Source organism: Prionailurus bengalensis, chromosome E3, assembly GCF_016509475.1.
Source record: "Prionailurus bengalensis isolate Pbe53 chromosome E3, Fcat_Pben_1.1_paternal_pri, whole genome shotgun sequence".
Lineage (NCBI taxonomy): Eukaryota > Metazoa > Chordata > Mammalia > Carnivora > Felidae > Prionailurus > Prionailurus bengalensis.
Genome location: NC_057357.1, coordinates 9,852,313 through 9,871,591, shown reverse-complemented (window position 1 = coordinate 9,871,591; position 19,279 = coordinate 9,852,313). Strand labels below are relative to the sequence as shown.

Sequence of the window (19,279 nt, the reverse complement as noted above, 5' to 3'; positions counted from 1 at the left end):
CCGAGTTCTTTTTCCAGTTCCAAATTAATAACCTCCCTGGCCCCGGGCGACTCTGGGGACTGGAGTGCTCCCACCCGCAAGGACTGGACCTGATGTAACTACAGTGAAGGAGAATCCAAGCCGGACGCCCCGTCCCTGGCCTCCGCTGTGGGGGGCCCTCCGGGCCTGCGGAGGGCGCTGTGGAGGCCGGACCGCTCTGGCCGGCAGGCGGGCAGGGAGACCGCCTCCATGGTGGTGCGCTGTCCAGCATTTCAGCAATCGGCGGCGGCGGCGCCCGCGGGGAGACGGAGGGCGCGGGGCCGTGGGGGCCGCGGAGCTGCCCTGTCGAGTCGAGCGGAGGAGGAAGCTGGGACTAGCGGGGCCGGAGGGCCTGGCTTCAGCACCCGGCGGAGCGCGGCGACCAGCGGGGAGGTGAGAGCCCCTAGTGGGGCGGGGGCATTTCCCAGAGGGGCTGGGGCTGGGTTGAACCTCGGGCCTCCACAGTCGGACAGGGGCTCGAGGTCCGCAGGCCCGCGAGCAGATGGTAGATTGGGGGACTGCAAGAGTGTTTGATCGAGGGTGCCAGGCACCTGGGAAACAGAGATGAGGAACATTGTTCATTTCACTGAGAGGAACGGAGAAAGTGGGAACCCTGTGGGGTCATGGGCAGGACTCCCCTGGGCATAAATGGCCATGGCCTGGCCCATGAGGATGTTAGGGAGACGCTCAGCTGCAGCCCAGTTGCCCTCCCCCAGCTGAGGAGAAGGACCCGCTCCCTAGGGAAGGGAGAGATTAACGCAGGGACCCTGTGGAGAGGCTGGTCACTGGGAGGGGTGGAAGGCGCAAGCCCCCACCTGAATGCTGGGCTTCTGTCCAGAAGGGGGTGGCAGCATAGGGGACAGCCTGGCCCCTTTCCCAGCTGCCCAAATGCCCCTAGGGAGGCAGGATCTGGCAACGAGAACTGGGTCTCACACAGGATGGCATTTACTCTCACACTGGGAAGAGGATGGAGGGCACAGAAGAGAAAATAGCCACCAGGAGTTTAGGGGGGGTTCTCTGTGGCCTCTCTGAATGCCCAGGGAGAGTTTCTGAAGCTCCGAGTGGGCCCAAGCTCAGAGCAAATTCCTGGTAAAAAGGAGAGATAAGAGAAGAGACGCAGCCTCTGCCTTGCATCCTCCCCCCCACCCCCCCTCCCAGGGCTCCTGCCTGGGCAGTGTTGAAGCTTCCTGCAGTTCCTGCTCCTGGCAGCAGGTCCATTGTGGGGATGGGTTTGGCGGGTAGAGAAAGAAGGGCACCCAGGTCTGGCCTGGTACTCCAATGCTTATGCTCTGTCCCAGCCATGACTTCTCACTCCCCTAAGACCACACTCACTTGCCCACTTCTGGCATCAGAGGGCCTGGGCTGGCCTTTTGTCCTGTGTCAAGGGAAAAGGCAGGAACTTAGGCGGAGAGCAGGGCAGGAGCTGGAGAGTTTCTCTGTGCATCTTAAGGTCATGGCCCCGGCATGTACCAAATTCTCCCCCAGCCAGAAATAGGACCAAGCTGGCTAGGAAATCGCTCCCACACATTACCAGCTTTTTGGTTCCTTAACTTTATGCCCCATCCCACTCTCCTGTGAGGGGTGGAGGAGGAATTCTTGAAGGGTGAATAAAGACTTGATTGGATTTTAAGAGGTGGGGGTAGGTGGGTAGGGTGTCATGGACTCTGAAGTCTGAGAGACATGGGTTCAAATCTAAGCTACATGACTTCAGGTAAGCCACTTAACCTTTCGGAGCCCGTTTCCTAATCTGTAAAACAGGTGTCATGTTAACAGTGTCTACTTGGCTATTCCAAGAAATAATCCAGATAAGGACTGAGAAACTACTTTGGGGCTGTAAAATTCTGGGGGAGTGTTTGTCAGTTGAATGCAAGTAAGAATTTCTTAAGGAGGAGCTGGATAAAGGTGGGAAAGTTCTTAGCATTGTTTGAAGCACATCTTTCTCTTCCCAGAGGAGGGGGACACTGGCTGAGGGCCTTGGAGCAGGCTCCATGCTTGGCACAGTGCTACTGTTGATTCAGTCAATCCTCACAAAAACTTCCCAGGGAAGCCATCGCTGTCCCTATTTCACAGCTGAGAAATGAGACTCGAGTAGCTTTCCCAAGGTCATGAAGCACCCAAGCTGTCTTCCCTGGGTGCAGCTGATGACCTGTCCCAGCCCCTTGATATCAAGGCCCACTTAAATGCCAGTTTCTTGATTCATGATGCCCGCTTTCCAGGTGGGGAGCCTGAGGCATATGAGTGAGGGTGTGCAGTGCAGTGAGGAGCTGACTCCCCCAAGGTCACTGGGATATTTGGAGGTAGAATGTGCTTTGAACTGGCCAGCTGCGTGCCCCCACCACAACCCACCCCTGCCACTGTCACGCCTGCCAGAGGGGGAGTCTGGGTCTGGCAGACCCAACTGCTCACTGCCGTATCCACTTCTCACCTCCTCTGCCTGCCAGCCTCTTGCTGACCTCAGCAAGCCAGTGACTGCCTGTTCCTTTCTGAGCGGTTAGCGCCCCCCCGCCCCCCCCCCCCCCCGAGATGGGGCCATGGTCACAAGCCACTGCTAGTACTGCTGGGGTCAGCCTCCCCTACTGACTTTTCTCTTCCTCCGCCCACTGCTTGCTGCCCCAGGGGCAGAATCAAGGCTCCTCCTGTCCCAGCAGCCATCAGGGGTTCTGCTAAAGAGATGAGGGGAACTCACCCTCTCCCTTGACTCCTTCCCATATTCTGAGCCCCTGCCATGGACCTGTCACTTCATGTACGTTGCTTCACTTCATCCTCACGTAACCTGGTATCAAAGGTGGCCTTGATCCCTTTCACAGAGGAGCAAAACCGGGCCTGGAAGTGATGTGACTTTCCCAAGGTCACAGAGCAAGGTCTTGGTGCAGCCCACACCCACTGCCGCAGGGGCCCAGCGAGGCTTCCACAACATCACTCTGTCCTCAATTCCCCAGGCTCTCCTGAGTGAGGGTCAACCAGGGCACTGTGGGCCGGCGGGAGGTGGGAGGAGGTGTGTGGCACAGGCATCTGAAGGGCTCTGGGACAGGATCCCAAGGACCTTCCTTCTGGGCCCATCTCTGACCCTGGCTGCTTGTGTGACCTTGAGCAGGTCCCTTCCTGTCTCTGGGCCTTGGTGTCCTCAGCCATAAAATGATGGGGTTTGACCGAATGACCCCCCGAAAGCCCTGCCATCATGACGATTTGAAGATCTCTCTGCCCTATAAATCTGTGTGTTGGGAAGCCCGTGGTTCTATTGGCAGAGATAGAAGTCACCGCCAAGTGTTTCAAGGTTTGAGTTATTAGTTGGAGCTGAGATTTAAAATTCACCTGTCCCTCCCAGCTACGAACTTGGGGTCTTAACTAAAGGGGGGGAACAAAGCTTGGAGAGGCCCACTGGCTTACCTGGAGACCCCAGATTCTTTGGCTGAGCCAGGATTTAGCCTTCCTGGCCCAGGACTTGAGGTGACCTGCAGGGACACTGAAGGTGCCCTCCACACGTCCCCCAGAGTTGTTCGCCAGACTCTAGGAGGCTCCCAGGACACACATACACAGGCCCCAAATCCACGGAAGCAGCAGGAGTGCAGTGCTTGAGGCTTATTCATGGTGTCGTGGGGAGAGGGAGGGATTTTGCAGCTGATGCTCTAAAGAGAGGATGCAGGGCCCTGTAGAGGGAGTGAGTCTGCCTGGTGACTAGTCCAGTCCGAGTGGGGAGGGAAAGCCAGGCAAGAAAGGGAAAAGTTCCTTCTCAATTCTAACACCCACCTGGGCCCAGCAGAAAGGTCAGGGGCTCAGAGAGGTGGGAGGATCAGAGAGGGCACTCAGAGTGGGTACAGAGAGGAAGGGGGGTGGGCTGCTCTATGGTGGGGGTGGGGGGGAAGAGGTCAGTGAGAAGGTAGGAGGCCCAAAGGAGCTGAGGGGGCTTATGACAGGCTCATCACCAACAGTTATAGACCCCAGCCTGGCCCAGGCTAGGTTTTTCACTGTGGCTTTGGTGCCTGCTGACACCTCTGGGTTCTGCCCCTTCTCCTTCTTCTGGGTCACGAGCACAGGAGGGTGACAGCTCCACCCCTAGAGGCCAAGCCCTGTTGACTCCATGTCATCCAGAATGGGGGGCTCAGGGGGCCTGGGCAAGTGACCAGGTCCAGGCTACCCAAGCTGGCCCTTGGCCTGGGAGAAAGGCCACAGTGGCCATGTGTGCTTTGGCTCCAGAGCAGCCCCCGACCCCCAGGGACACCCCTGTCCCCAGGCAAAAGCCGCCAGCCCATCCACCTGCGGCACTGCTTCCTGGGCACTCAGCCTGGCCTCAGCCTCCTGCCGCCCCCAGCCTGGCCTCTTGCCCACCGCAGAGGCTTCTGTGCCAGCTGGAGCTGGCAGGCAGAGCATACTTCCCTTAGCATCTTCCCGGGGTCTTTGAGGCCTATGAGGCGGTCTGGGCCCAGTGAATCGAACCCCGGGGTGCAGGCAGCTCACTGAGCTGGGGAGCTCTTGGCCTATCTATTTTATTCCTAGCTTTGAGTATGGCCTGTGGCTCCGAGACCCCTCCCATACTGAGCTCCATCCCCACCACCATCCCCCCAAACTCCCCGGGATGGAGACAGGTAGATAAAAGCAAGTTTCATTGGATTCTTGTGATTCTAAACATAGTACACCTTCCTTGTGCGAGACCTGAGAAGTAGAGAAGCCAAGGAGAAAATGGAAATCATCTGTAGTCCCACCACCCAGAGATAGCCACTGTGAACATCAGAAGGTGGGGGGCGGGGGGAGGGTATTTTTTCCAGGATTTTGTCCATGTGTTCATAGATACATAGAGTTTAAAAACCGGGAGCACACTGCTGAGGGAAGCCAGCATCCTATTTTTCACTCTATCATGAGAATTCTCTGATGTCTTTAAAGATTCTTTAAAAAGCTGGCTTTTAGTGGCCATTTGAAGGCTGGACATGGGAAGAGCCACTTCCCAAGGGAGCCCGGGAGACCTGTGGGGAGAACCTTCCACCACCACCCCCCCTTCCCTCTTAGGCGGAGCACACCTTTGGAGTCTGCTGGCTGTGGGTTTCCCTTGGTGAGGATGGCTTTGGGCCCTGTGACAGTCAGCCCGGGACCAAGGTGGGGAAGGCCAGAGCTGCTAAGGGAGCATGTGAGGGTCATACATCCCCCAGGAAAGGTGAGAACCTGAATCCAACAAGACCTAAGAAGAAAGCTTAGGCGATTGCCAGTCTTCTGGACTCTGATCTCATTTGGGCCCCAACCTCCACGACCACATCTGTTTCCTCCCTTGTAAAATGGACGTAATGCTACCTGCCCCCAAGTGTGCTATAAGAAGTGACTCAGGAAAGGATTAAACCCAGTGCGCTCAGTGGCCATCATCTGAGTGTGAGACCACACGGTCAAGATCTACTGAGTGCCTCCTATTTTCTGGGTCCGGTCTGAGCACTGAGGACACAGGTGAACCAGACACCAACCCTGAACTTGAGGAACTCCCTGACTAGTGGGAAAGGCAGGCATGAGGGAACTGACATTGACGACCTGTTGAGGTTCTGCCAAGGCTAAGATGACCACGGTGATGTGGGCAGCCAGAGGAGGCTTCTGGGAGGGGGGCATTTACGTTGGGCTTTCAAGAATGACAGGGAAGGTGCCAGACAGAGAAGGCTGGGGCATGACACCCAGAGAACAGCATAGGCACAAAGGTATGAAAAGTCCTGGTGAATAATCTAATGCAGCCGTAGCACACAGGGAATGCCTGAGAATAAACGGCGGAGGGCAGCCCAGCGGGGAGTGAAGAAGTCCCAGCCAGGTGGAGAAATACCTTAGGAACCACTGTAAGAGCAGAGGATTTATTTGGAAAGCAACAGAAGTCATGGGAGGCTTTGCAGCATTGTCATGAACTGGTCAGATCTGCCCTTTAGGAAGCCCACTCTGGCTGCACTGGGGTGGAGGGAAGGATGGAAAGAGGACAAAGAGGCTGGGCGTTGGGGGGAGGTGACTGCAAAGCGGACAGGTACCGGAGACACGCCTCTGGGAGATTTGACATGTATGTGTACATGCACGTGCACCAGGCTAGACTCATTCAGGGAGGAAGAAAGACCCATGGGCCAGGGGCAGGGCTAGAATGGGGTGGGCAGCCTGTCCCCGCACCCAGCCCCAGCTGCTGGCACAGCCCTCGGGATCAAACAGAGAACCCCAGGCTGGGGGAGCGGGCTTCAGGGCTGGGAGAGGAGCTGAGCCACCCCTTCTCCCAACAGGGTGCCACTTCTGGGGACTTCTGGGACGGGAAGGAAGCTAGGACACCCAGCAGGTCCTGCCTCCAGGCAGCCCTGTCCCCCCTCCCTGTCTGGGCCTGACACATGCTTATTGGTCTTTGTGAGCCATCCTTTAGTGTCCCCAGAACATCTCTCTTCTCTGCCTCCAAATTCTCTCTCCCTCTGTCCCCCTGCTCTTCATGTATCAGAAAGCAGAGAGGATCATTCGCTCATTCATTCAATCACTCATTCGTTCATCAAACTTTTGCCCAGCAGCTCCTCTCACCTTAAAAGCTCAATTGTCATTGTCATCCCCAAATTCTGTGCTAGGCACTGGAGAAAGGGAGGAGCATTCCCCAGCCTGGTGGGGAACAAGGCCCATAAACTGGTGAATGTTTTGAGACAGAATATGGGTTAAGGGGGAGCATTCCAAGGACAGCTAGGGCCCTGGCGGTGGGGGAGGTTGCCTGCCCAGTGGACTTTGGGGCCAGCTTCACAGATGGACTTGCTAAGAGGAGTCCAGGTTTGCCAGGGAGAGGGGGAGAGGGGAAGGCATTTTTGGCAGAGGGAACAGCATGTGCAGAGATATGGAGGGAACACCAGGCACTTGGGGAACGGCATGGCTGGAGAGCCGGGGTCTGGACCCAGGCTGGGGAGGGAGGCCTCACGAAGGGCCACAGTGCCGGTCCGGGGAGCCTAGCCTTTCTCCTGTGGGCAGCAGAGAAACCATGGGATGTTTCCAGCAGGTAAGCGAAAGGCCAGAGCTGTTTCGGGAAGGTCACCACTGAAGGGCAAGCATGATTTGAACAGATGGAGAGAACTGGGGGCCTGCGGTGTGTTTTCAGGACACGGGTCACATGGCCAGGGGCCTCTCCTACTGTAGCTCAGCTCCTCCCAACCTGGGACACTCAGAACCACTGCAGCCATGGTCTCTAGACGTAGAGTACCCGCCTCCGGATTTCTAGAACAGTCCGTGAAAAGCAGATTCCTGGGACCCACCCAAAATGATGGATTCAGAATCTGTGTGTGGGGCCTGGGGGTCTGCAGTTTTTTAAAGCTCCCAGGTGACTGTCCATGCTCGAGTTGAAAACCGGCGCCTTATCACTTCGCATATGCTGTTGCCTTTGCCTGGATGCCCTTCCTCCCTCTTCTTCTACCTCTTCGAATTTCAGCCTCTGCTCACAAGTCTTCCGGACAATACCTTGTTCCAAACTCTCCTCCCTCCATGTGCTCCCGAGTGTCCCATGCTACTTCCTTCTCGGCCCCTTTTACATTCTGTCCTGGCGGGTCATTTAGTCACCGTGAACACTCATTTGGCATTTCCCGCTCAGTCCTCAAAATATCCTATGAGGTAGCCAGGTCACAGCAGGGGATACTGAGGCACAGAGAGGCTAACAAGGTCACCAACATCACCCAGCTAAGACATGGCAGGAACAAAGAGGCTGCACCATTTGATGGTACCCCAGGAGCTCTCTGAGGGCTCTCTGCATTACTCACCGTTGTAGGTCCCGGGTGCGAACACGGGGTCGGGCATATGGGAGGTGTTCGGTTTCCACGTCTGAAGGATGGGCTTAAGGATGACGATTCCCTTCCAGGGCTACTCTGCAGCTCGGGGAAGTCCATGGCCCCGACAGGGGTCGAAGCAGCGAGGTGCCCGGTCTGGAGCGGGTGTGGTGGCAGCAGAGGCAAGGACTCCTCTCTGCGATTTTAGAGTGGAACAGTCTTCCAGACAATAGGCCTCTCTCCCTCCTCTGCTGTGCTGAGGTGTGGCCTCTCCCACATAAGTCAATCCTGGCCAGGGAGCAGGGGAGGGCATGTTACTGGGGTGGGATCAGACGAGGCCCTGATGAACATTCTGGGGCTGATGGCAGAGCAAGGTGAGACTTGGAGAGGCTACAGCTGCACGAGCCGCCCCCGCCCAACCTGACCTTAAGGGACTCACCCCTTCCTGGAGCAAGGAGAGCCCCCCACCATTCCTGCCTCCCACCCACAATCCCTCAGGAGCCGTAGGTTATTGTCAATGATGTTGTTAATTAACTGCTTAATTAACTATTTAGGCTAATCAGATTAATTGACATTAATTGGCTACCATTTGTCAAGGACCCTGGAAAGCTGTGCCTCTCAGAGTTGACGTGTGTGACTGGGCCTGAGCAGGGGAGGCAGCAAGGAGCTGTCACAGTGCCGCAGAGCTGGGGGAGCAGGTGGCAGGCCGTGGCAGGACCAATGGCACCAGGACTGTGGCTCTCAGGGCTGAGCCCGTGAACTCCTAAGTCTGGCTCTTTATACTTCAGGAAGTGCATCCCTCTTCCTGCCCCTCAGTTGCTTGAAAAAAAAAAGGTCTGATGAGGGACCAGAGGGAAAAGGGAGATGCTTTCCATCCCTAAGGGCTCTAAAGACCTCGGAAGGGGGAGAGACCTTAAAATCCTAAATAAGCCATGATATAAGTAGGTCACCACAGAACAACTGCGGGATGGCATGCATGTATTCAGTTAAAGGAAAAAAAGGACAGATGAGCAGGATAGGGTAGATGAAATGTGCACAATATTAAATGTGATAAAATGATCAGATTTGTATTATTTAGTCAATTACAGCCCCCAAAACCCACAGTACATTTTTGTGCCTGTTTTAAAACACAACTTACAGTTTTAAATTATAGCACTTGAAACAAAAAAGAAAAAACTACTATGAAATGCATCCTACGTTTTGGAAAAAGAAAAAAAATGCCAACCCACTCAAAACTGGGAGTGTGAATTTGTCTTCAGAGTCGTTCTCTTAAGATTAAATGGCTCCCACATCTAGTGCGGCGCTGGGCTGGAAGTTGGTAGCCTTGACTTTTTCGCTGACCCCTTGAGTGTCCCTTCTCCTCTCGAGGATCCCTGGCCTGTCTTCCTGAGAGAGTGTGTATGTGGAGCACAGGAGGTGTGAATTTCGAGTATTCTGGAGATGAATACAAATGTGGGGGGAGAAAGGGGTCCATTTTTGCAGGAGGGTCAACCTGCCAGGATGAGGGAGGTGGCTTCCTGGGTAAGAGAAGGGCTTTTTGACAGAGATCTCTAGCTTGGTAAGGGAAGACCTGGAGAACAAATGTGGGGTCTCTCTTCTCCCCTTACTGCCCGATCCTGCAGCCCCTGGGGGAGGAAGGACCAGGAGAGACTGGAGGCTGTTGCCTAGCAACGGGAGGCGCATCTGGATCGATGGGAATGGCAGGCGAGGCTCCAGCCCCCAGCCCGGCTCTCTCTTTGATCTCACCCGGCCCAGCAGAAACCTGGGGGGGATGCCCAGGGCAGCCTGCTTGATTAGAGCTGAGTCAATAGAGGGAATTTTCCATAATGAGATTGTGTGGGCAATGGAGGCAGCTGCCCTGACTTCTCCTGTCACCCTCCCCAGTGGGTGGAAGGGGCTTGTCTGTCTGTCCTGCACACACCCCTCCGGCTGATTACTCCTGGAGCTGCACATCACCAGCAACTTTGATTCTTCTAAGTCTTGCACTGCCAGAGACTCAGAGCCCAGCCCTTCCCTGGCCCCAGTAGTATCCAGGCTCCTGACACTTCGTCCAGATGGGGAAACTGAGGCTCAAAAAGGAAAAGAGATCTGGTCACACAGCTTCTAGCTCATCTTGCCCTTCCTCGGCCCAGCTCCTGGGTGTGAGCCTGAAGGATCGGGTCCTTGAGGGGAGAAGGGGGCAAAGGGGATAATGGAAGCTGATGTCAGCCCATGGGCTCCTCTGACTTCACTCCACGTTCAGCCCCAGAGGCCAACTAGGAAGAGTCCTCAGAGAGCAGGGAGTCCTGGCACACAGATGCCTCTCCCTAGGATGCCTCACCAAGGCCACCTGGCTTGGACCCTCCCCAGGACACAGAGATCACCTCTCTGGCAGCCCATGTCACCAGTGACAGGTCAGCCATACAAAGCTTCTTTCTCAGGCTCCCTATGCCCGAACCTCAGATACCCATTCTAGCTCAGGCAGCCACAGGGACACTGCTCCCTGGCTGAAGACTGCAGCTCCCGAAGGCTAGCGAGGGCCCGGAAGAGAAGTAGAGTGGGCTGAGTGGGATGCGTTCCTTTGTTCTACTAGGGTGAGGGGAAGGGAGACTAATGAACTCCTTGTTTGTGTGGTCTCAGCACTGGTCTACACACGCCTGCCTTCCGGGTTGAACTGGTCGGCGTTATTGTCAATGACCAGTATTACACGTCCTGCTCTGGTCCACTGGTCTATAATACTGATCTGCGTGGGTCTGTGGGTTCCCACACTGTCCACTGTTGATGTACCCAGTCTGAACTCCAGCTTCAGGCTCTCCCTGGCCTGTCCTGGGCTACACTGGTCTGTACCGGATCTCACCTGGGCTGAATTGCCTATACTGTGTGCTCCTCTGTAGGGAGCAGAAGGCCGAGGCCTCCTTGTCTCTAGGGACCGGTCACCGAAATCCTCTGCCCTGGGAACCCAAACCAGAGCCAACAGGAGCAAGGACAGAGGTTCTGGGCTGATAGGCAGGGGCCTGGGTCCCAGGGCAAGTCCTTTGTATCCATTCAAGACAAGCTAAACTCCAAGGTTTACAAAGTATATGACAATGTGACCTGTGTGAAAACGTGAGCACACGCAAAGTCTGGACACACTAAGAGCAGTAACCAGGGACCTTTCCTGCTGAGGTCTCTGGCAGTGGTAAAAACAAAAAAAAACCCAAAAAACAAAAGGAGTGAGCTCCCCCATCAGTGCAAACACAGGCTGACTTTCAGCGAAGTGTCACAGATGGTTTAATAAAGGTTCACAGCTCGGTTGCTTTGGGCCAAGCCCTGTGCTGGGCACAAGGGACACAAAGATGGATGTTACCCTTGGAGAGCCCTTGGAGTCACTGCCCTCACTAGCCCAGGGAGCAAACAGTCACAGCAGGACGAAGAGAACTGGAGAGTAGTAGCCAGTGGGTAAGGCTCTGAGGGCACAGCAGAGGAGCGTCCCCCAGTGGAGGTTGCAGAAGGCTTCCTAGAGGAGGTGATGCTTGCGCAGAGTCTTACAGGAAAAAAAACGGAAAGGGAAGGGCATTCGGGGCAGAGGGAGCAGCGTGGGCCAGGGTGTTCTTAGGTGGACCAGAGTGTCGTGCGTCTGAGACACAGGGTACCTGGACAGATTGTTCAGGACCCAAGGGCCAGCTAAGCTGCCTGGGCTTTGTCCTGTGGACAGTAGGCTTGCCCGCCCTCCCTTGCCTGCCCTGGACAACCCATCCTGGCTCTTAGGGACTCAGATAGCCCGGCCGCATCCATTGCATGGCAGACCCAGACTGCAGGGAGGGGACAGCTCAGAGCCCTGCCCGGGGCCCAGTGCAGGGCTTGGATGGGGGGGACCGGAGTGGGACCACGAGTGAGCGCTGCAGCCCAGACTGTGGTGCCAGCACCCCTACGGGCCAGGCTGCCGGCCCCTCCTAGAACCAGCCGTCCAGGCCCAACCCAGACAGACCCAGCCCAGGGGCTCCGGCCAGAGCCTGCCTCTGGCTCCAACAGGGGCAGCAGGAAGCTCTGACTGCTGAATAATTGAAAGGAAGGCTTTCAGCGATTCTCCCTCCCCCCTGCCGCGTCTTCTCGAGGGTTGGGTAACAAATAGCAGTGCCAGCACCTCCCAAGAGAGGCTCCAAGGCAGGGAGGAAGCTCACGCTGCTAACCCTCTCGTTGCCAGGCTGGCTGAGTACTTCCTCCCAGGCCTCCTGCTGCAGCAGGTACTGGTCTCAGTGGGTGGCTGGCTGTGAAAAGCCGCCTTGTTGGCCCGTCTTTACAAGTTGGTGCTGATTTGGAGAGGTACTCATCTACCTGGTCCCGTTCTGATTTAGACTGATCTATATGCCTTACTGGTTAACTCACGCCTGTCGTGGTTTAGACCGGTTGGCATCATTTATGGGGAAAACTAGCGGTTAACACTTACTCATAGAACTTACTGTGTACCCTTAATTTAAAGGTGAATTACGTCACCCCTAAGCAGGGGAGGGGTGTAGGTATTTATATGAATCCCATTTTACGAATGAGGAAACTGAGCACAGAGGTTAAGTCGTTTTAAGGCACACAGTAGGTGACTTGAACACGGGCTGGCTCTTCGGCCACGTGCTGGTCTGCGCCTGGCTAATGTGCATCAGGCTGTCCCTTAGGGCCAGACCGCTCCATCCAAAGGGCAGGGATCACCAAGAGTGAGGGCACTGGGCTGCGAAAGAGCTTTCCAAAATGCAAATCTGACCATGACCTCCGCAGCTCAACAGCCTTCATGGACTTCCTATTGCCTGCAGGGTATGATCCTAGCTCCTTGGTTCCCACCCCCCAGCCCCCTGGCCCACTGTGCTCAGCCCTGCACAGGCCTAGGCTCTTCCCTCTTTCCTCTCCAAGCCTTCTTCCCACACACCCCCACACTGTGCCCACAACTTCCTTCCTTCCCTTCTTTGTCCCACCAGCTCCTACTTCCACTTCAAGATCTCGCCTCCAGGAAGACCTCCCAGCTATGCCCCTCCCCACACACCTCAGCTCAATTGATGTCTCTGCCACATCTCCCATCTCAGTACTTATCTTGCTATATTATAGGCATCGGTACATTTTCACCTGCATCTCTTATCCTCTGAGGGGCCCTGGAGAGGCCACTTGCTGAATAGCTATGACACGAATGAGTGACCCGAACCTAGAGCTGAGGGTGCTGTTACCTGGCCCCGTGGCCCGTGGCCCCCAGCCCCACCCTCTTGCCTGGGCAGCATAGGTCTTCCAGTTTGTTGCACCCACTACTTGATTATCTTTACCCCCCTCCCCATGCTCATGCTTGCGGGCTGGAGGTTTGGAGAAGGGTCCCCACAGGGAAGGGAGGGGTTAATAGCGTCAGTGCCAAGGGTGGGAGGAGGCTAGAGGCACACCTGGATTCCTCTGCACAGTGGAGATGGTCTTTCTTTTCCAGCTTCATAAAATATCTTGACACACAATTATTGTTGCACACTTCCTTCTACAAAGACCTGGACCCAGTTTCACAACCTAAGTACCTGGGTTTCCTATGGGTAAGGTCCGTCACATTTCTGATAGCCACCAAGAAATTTTTTTCCTCCAGGAAACTCAGGAGGCGTGTCCCTCCCCACCGCCCTCTCCACACACCGGGCTCACCCTGTGTTCACAGACCCCGCCTGCACCCCATCATGCAGGCCATGCCATCCTGCCCCTCCTAGTCCCAGGTCCCTGGACCCTGCCATGTCTCTGCCCTCAGCCCGTGCTTTGCCCTGCCTGTGCTTCCCCTTCCTTACATGGACAAGACTCACCCTTCAAAGGGCCAGTTCAAACATCCTTGCCTTTGTGAAGCCTTCTCTGAGCATCACCAGCAAAGACAGGCCCTCTCTGGTCTCTCTTTTTGCTCCCCCAGCATGGAAATCAGGATCTGTCTTCATAACAAGCATGTCACTGAAAGAATGAATGATCCTACCATGTCATCAAGTAGGGAGTATTGTCTTCAGTTTGCAGATGAGAAAACTTGAGGCTTGGGGAGGTTTAATGACTTCCCTTGGTCACCCAGACAGAAGCGATAGAACTGGAATTCAGGCTCAAGTCTTCTGACTCTGAATTCAGAGTCTTCTTGTCTACCCCCCATCCCTGTCCTGGGCCAACAGGAGACAGCGGAAGGACCTTACTGGCAAGATGGCGGTAAAATTGTGCGTGGCCATGGATCTAGAGCTTGCTTGAAGCTGTGGCCTGTACCTTGAGGGGGTGGTGGCCCTGAGTCCTGGCACTATCGCTGGGAAGGTGGGTCTCTGGCGGGCAGGGGCAGGGAAACGACCCCCAGGAGAAGGGTGCTATGCTCTGGGCCAGATAGGTTTCTGAACCCCAGGAGCAAAGGCAGACCCTGGGGGCCTGCCTTGGGGTGCCCCGGTGCTGGGGGCTGAGAAGATGGGGAGGGGGGAAAGTGGCCTGTAGGGAGGGAAGGGAAAGCGGCCGGGGTCAGTCCGGCAAGCCCCCTGGAATGGTGCCCGTCCCCTGCCCTGGCCGGCCTCTGCCCTCTCCGCCCTCTACAATTAACTCCCTGGTTCACTCTGGGGTTTCAGTCTTCCCGATGTAATGACAACCCCCAAATCAGGCCCAGGTTATGGGCTCCCAAGTGCCAGACCCCCTGACCTGAGGCTTCCTAGACATCTTCACCCAGATTTCCGGGGATTCCTCACACCCACCATGTCCAAAAAGAGGACAGTCAACAACCACGAGTATTCACTGCACGCTAGGCACCCACTGTGATAGCATTTCCCAGGGGTTAGTCCTTTACAGCAAATCTCTGGGGAGGATGCTATCATTAGTTCCATCTTACAGGCAAGGAAACTGAGGCACAGAGTTTCAGTCACATGACACTCAGCTCATGAGTTCCCAAAGAGCCACCCTGTCTCCCCATCAAACCAGAGTTCCCCAGGACACGGCCCACGCTCCCCCTCAGACGCATATGTGTCCTGCGGCCGCCTCTCCCAGGCCTGGCCAGGTCGCTACGGACCTGAGCGTCCTACCCCTCTGAGCCCCGGGGTGAGTGATGATCTCATTAGCTGAGAGGCCTCCGGCCCTGTCAGCAGACTGGACCCCACAGCACAGAAGGGCTGCTTCACTTTCACTTAATCTCTACCAGCAGCCAGAAAGTGTTCCATCCTGTTCTCGGCCAGGCCTCAGCAGAGCCCGGCTTGGGTTGAGGAAAGGAGGCAAGCCCAGGGACTCAGTCAGGGCTCTGGCCCTGGAGTCACTTCCTGGCCAGCAAGAGAGGAGATGCTCCCCTGCCCGCCGGCATTAAATTAGAGTTCCATGACTTCATGTGCACATGGGTGTGGCTGGCCCGTGGGACCTGACCCAGTGCTGAGGACAGCCTCGGGGCTGAGCTCTCGAGGTGGCTGGTGTGGCTCTGACCACTGACTACATCAGCAGGAAGAGGATGGGCTGAAGGCTTGGCAGTATATATACGAGTTAGCATTACCTAGATTTCTAGAGTAAGAAAGGACCCACGGGACCTTTGAGTCCAGTGTCCTCATCGTCCAGAGAGGGAGAGTGACTTCCTCGGGGTCTCACAGCCAATCAGCAGCAGAGAAAACATTTCCCATTTGCTGCTCCACCTCTAAAGGACTCAGTGTGAACGTCCCCAAGGACCTCAACATGTTATGGCTCAGGCCCCACATCTGCCTGCTTGACCCCCACAAGCTCCTCACTCCCGACGCACCCCTCATTTGCCCTCCACGCTCCCCATCACAGTAAATGGCCTGCACCATCCATCCGGTCTCCCAAGCTAGAGACCCACTGTCATTCAAGACACCTCCCCCTGTCCTACACCCAGCCAGTCATGGTCCCGCCAAATCTACCCATTTCTTTCTTCTTTCCTTCCTTCCTTCTTTCTTTTCTTTTTTCTTTTCTTCCTTTCATTTCTTCCTTCCTTTCCTTCCTTTTCTTTCTTTCTTTCTTGCCTTTCTTTTTCAGTTTATTTATTTATTTTCAGGAGGGGTACAGAGAGAGAGGGAGAAAGAATCCCAAGCAGGCACTGCATTCTCAGTGCAGAGTCCTACATGGGGCTTGAACTCACGAACCATAAGATCATGACCTGAGCCTAAATCAAGAGTCAGACACACTTAACTGACTGAGCCACCCAGTCGCCCGCATCCATTTATTTCTTGAATTGAGGTCCAGGCCTCGTGTGCTTTAGTGTCCCTGTCTCCAGCCCTGCCTCACCCCTTCTGGGAAGCCATCCCTGACCAACCAGGTTGAGCTGCAGAAACTCTTCGAATCCTTTGATCACACTACACCACTGGTCTCCCCACCCAGCCCATGAGCTCCCAGACGTTCATAGGGTAAGGCCCAGAGTAGATGCTGGGTGGGTATTTGCTGAGCGAGTATAATGTCTATCTCGTGTTGGAACATTCCTGTGATGGGGAATTCACTTATCCTGGGACGAAATGAACTGCTTAGTTGTTGTTTTTTTTTTCAAGGTTTGATTGCTAGGAAAAAAAAACAAAAAAATCCTGTCTCGGACTTAGCTGAAGTCTGCTCTAGACGACTTCCCTGCAGGAGTCCTGGCTTTCTTCTGGAGCAGCCCAGATTGTCTAGGTCTTTCCTCTTCTCAGTGTGATCGAGGACTCACTCACAGCATCAAGGGCACTCGAGAACTTGTTAGAAATGCAAATTCTCAGACACCACCCCAGACCTACTGAATCAGAAACTCTGAAGCTGTGTTTTAACAAACCCTCTGGGTGACTTTGACGCCTAATAAAATTTAGCACTGCTGTTCTAGACGCCAGCCCCCAACTGCCGGTCCAGAGATAGTCTGTTGTCAGAATCACTGGGCAAACATTAACAATGCCCCAGAGACTTGGATTCAGTAGGTCTGGGGTGGGTCCCAGGTAGGATAGACATATAAGATACAAGACACCCAGTTAAATTTGAATTTCAGGGGTGCTGGGACGTTTAAGCGTCTGACTCTTGACTTCAGCTCAGGTCATGATGTCATGGTTTGTGAGTTCCAGCCCCACATCGGGCTCTCTGCTATCAGCACGGAGCCTGCCTCAGATCCCCTCTCCCTCTCTCCCTCCCTCTCTCTCTCTCTCTCTCTCTCTCTCTCTCTCTGCCCCACCCTCGCTCTCCCTCTCTCAAAAATAAATAAGCATTAAAAAAAAGATTCCCTCTTGGGGCGCCTGGGTGGCTCAGTCGGTTGAGCGTCCGACTTTGGCTCGGGTCATGATCTCACGGCTCGTGAGTTCGAGCCCCGCATCGGGCTCTGTGCTGACAACTCAGAGCCTGGAGCCTGCTTCTGCTTCTGTGTCTCCCTCTCTCTCTGCCCCGAACCCACTCGCCTTCTGTCTCTGTCTCTCTCGTAAATAAGTAAACATTTTTTAAAAATTAAAAAAAAAAAAAAAAGATTCCCTCTTAAAAAATTTCTGAATTTCAGATAAACAAGGAATTTTTTTGGTAGAAGTGTGCCCCAAATGTGAAATTCATGAATTTCTAGTTTAATTTTACTGGGCATCCTGTATTTTCATTTGCCAAATCTGGAAGCCCTACCTCATTTTAACAAGCTTCCCCACAGATTCAGCCAGGTTTGGCCTGAATCCTCCACCATCCTTCAAGTATTTCGAGATGGGGATTCTGACCACCTGTATATTCTTATCACCTCCCCCTTCTAGACACTGTGTCTTTGTTGATGTAGCCTAAGAGAACACGCACTTCTGGCACCACGCTATGATACTGACTCACATTGGGTCCGTGACCATTGAAAAACCCCTAAATCCTTTCTAAATACGCTGCTTTAAATTATGTCTATCCCATTTTTAGAAAGTGAATTCGGGATCCAGTTTCCAAGTGAGGGATTTCTCACTGTCCTGCTCAACCTTCTTCAATTCCTCCCATCTTTCCAGCCTGTTGAGTCCTTCTAGAAACTGACTGTATTTAGAAGCTTTCCCACATGCTGTGGTCTATCAATCTGATCATCAGATTATCAATGTTCCATCCAGTCAGTGGTGAACATACGGGATCAGACATGGGTGAGGACAGAGCCCTGTCCTGTGGTCCTTCACTAAATACCTCCATCTAATGTGACATCAACCCATTAATCAGCTCCCTTTGAGCACAGGTCAATCTATCCGCCAATTACAACGGTGCAGAACAGGATATTAGTTCCAATAAATCACAATCTTTCCCTCTCTTTATGCAATTTCACAGGGATTCCATAAAAAATAATGTCAAATGCCTCTCAGAGAGACCGAGTGTCTGCAGTAACTCCCTGGTCCGCAGGCCCAGCAACTGCAACTTGGAAAGAAGCGGGTTTCACGTGCAATGACTCTTAGGGGCCTGCCCCCTCGTCTTGGGGTTCAGGGGCCGTCCTCCAATCACCTGCCTCTGATTCCTGTCTAGTGGCCTCCAACTCACCAGGTGAAGCTGGGAGAAGCCACCGTCTGTCCTAGTGAAAATCCAGACTGTCCCTGCCCCCATGCCTATGCACCTCTCTCTTTTACTTCTTAGAGACACGTCTGAAAGATTACCTGGACAGTCCAGCAATCTTACTTAGCCGGGCGTTCTCCTGACTCTAGGGATAGAACAGCTCGGGGTCTGGAGATGTGTGCTCAGCACTGCTCCCACCAGCTTCCCCTCCCCTCCCTTCAAGGAGCTCAAACAAACTTCTAGGCAAGGGCACCACGCCCATGTCAGAAGGAAAGAGTGCAAAGCAGCATCGCTCACAACCTGGCTCCCCCGAGGCCTAAGCACTTTATCCCTATACCCTCAGCACGCCTCTTCCATTGCCAGTGCTGGGTAGGCTCTGAGGAACCAGAAAGAAGGGATCCATCCCCCCAAAGCGCTCACAGTTCAGAAGGGGGGTCAGATGCAAAGAACAAGTCGAACTTCCGTTATCTATAGAGGTGAGGACAGAGCTAGAGCACAAGGAGATAATGACTCACCCTTCCTCAGAAGCAGGGACAGCTTCCCGGAGGCGGTGACATCTGGGCTGGGCCCTGAAGGATGAACACAAGTCCCCCAGGTGGAAAAGTGAGGAAATGGAATCCCAGCATAGGGGAACCATAGGACACAAAGGAGTGAGCACATGCCTTGGGACAGATGACCAAGGCCGAAGGACTGGATGTTGTTTGCAGGAGGAGGTGTAGCAAGGGATAAAGTTGCAGGACAGCGTAAGGCAAAATGCGAAGGGATCTTGCAACCCATATTAAGGACCATACCAGGTAGTCCTCTGTCCCGCCTCGTGTTGTGATATCTTCTGTTTGTTCCATCCACGTGCACTGGGCGCCGCCCGCTCGCTCAGGCACTTTGCTGGCACTAGGAGTTGAAAGCCAAACTGTCCCCAGCACAGAGGGAGCCAGACCCGTGAGTCCACAGTGACAACAGTGAGCGGCAAGGGCTCTGGCAGGACGGCACCAGCCACGGGGTTTAAGGGAAGCCTTCGAGAAGGTGGTGATGCCTATGGGCGGTGACTCTGGGGACACAAAGGAGTCAGGAGAAGAGTGTCCCAGGGAAAGGGAGCACTGAATGGAAGCCTGGACACAAGAGAGATGTGGAATCTGTGTGGCAGGGTGTCCGTG

At 54.6% G+C, this 19,279-nt stretch overlaps 1 protein-coding gene across 1 annotated transcript in view; it reads left to right on the top strand.

Moving 5' to 3' along the window:
• The first annotated feature begins 303 nt into the window (after window positions 1-303).
• Window positions 304-19,279, top strand: part of SRRM3 (serine/arginine repetitive matrix 3) — a 55,026-nt gene continuing 36,050 nt past the window's right edge. Inside the window, exon 1 of the mRNA XM_043559823.1 lies at window positions 304-411. The gene's annotated coding sequence lies outside the window, so the exon portion shown is untranslated. The remainder of the gene's footprint in view (window positions 412-19,279) is intronic.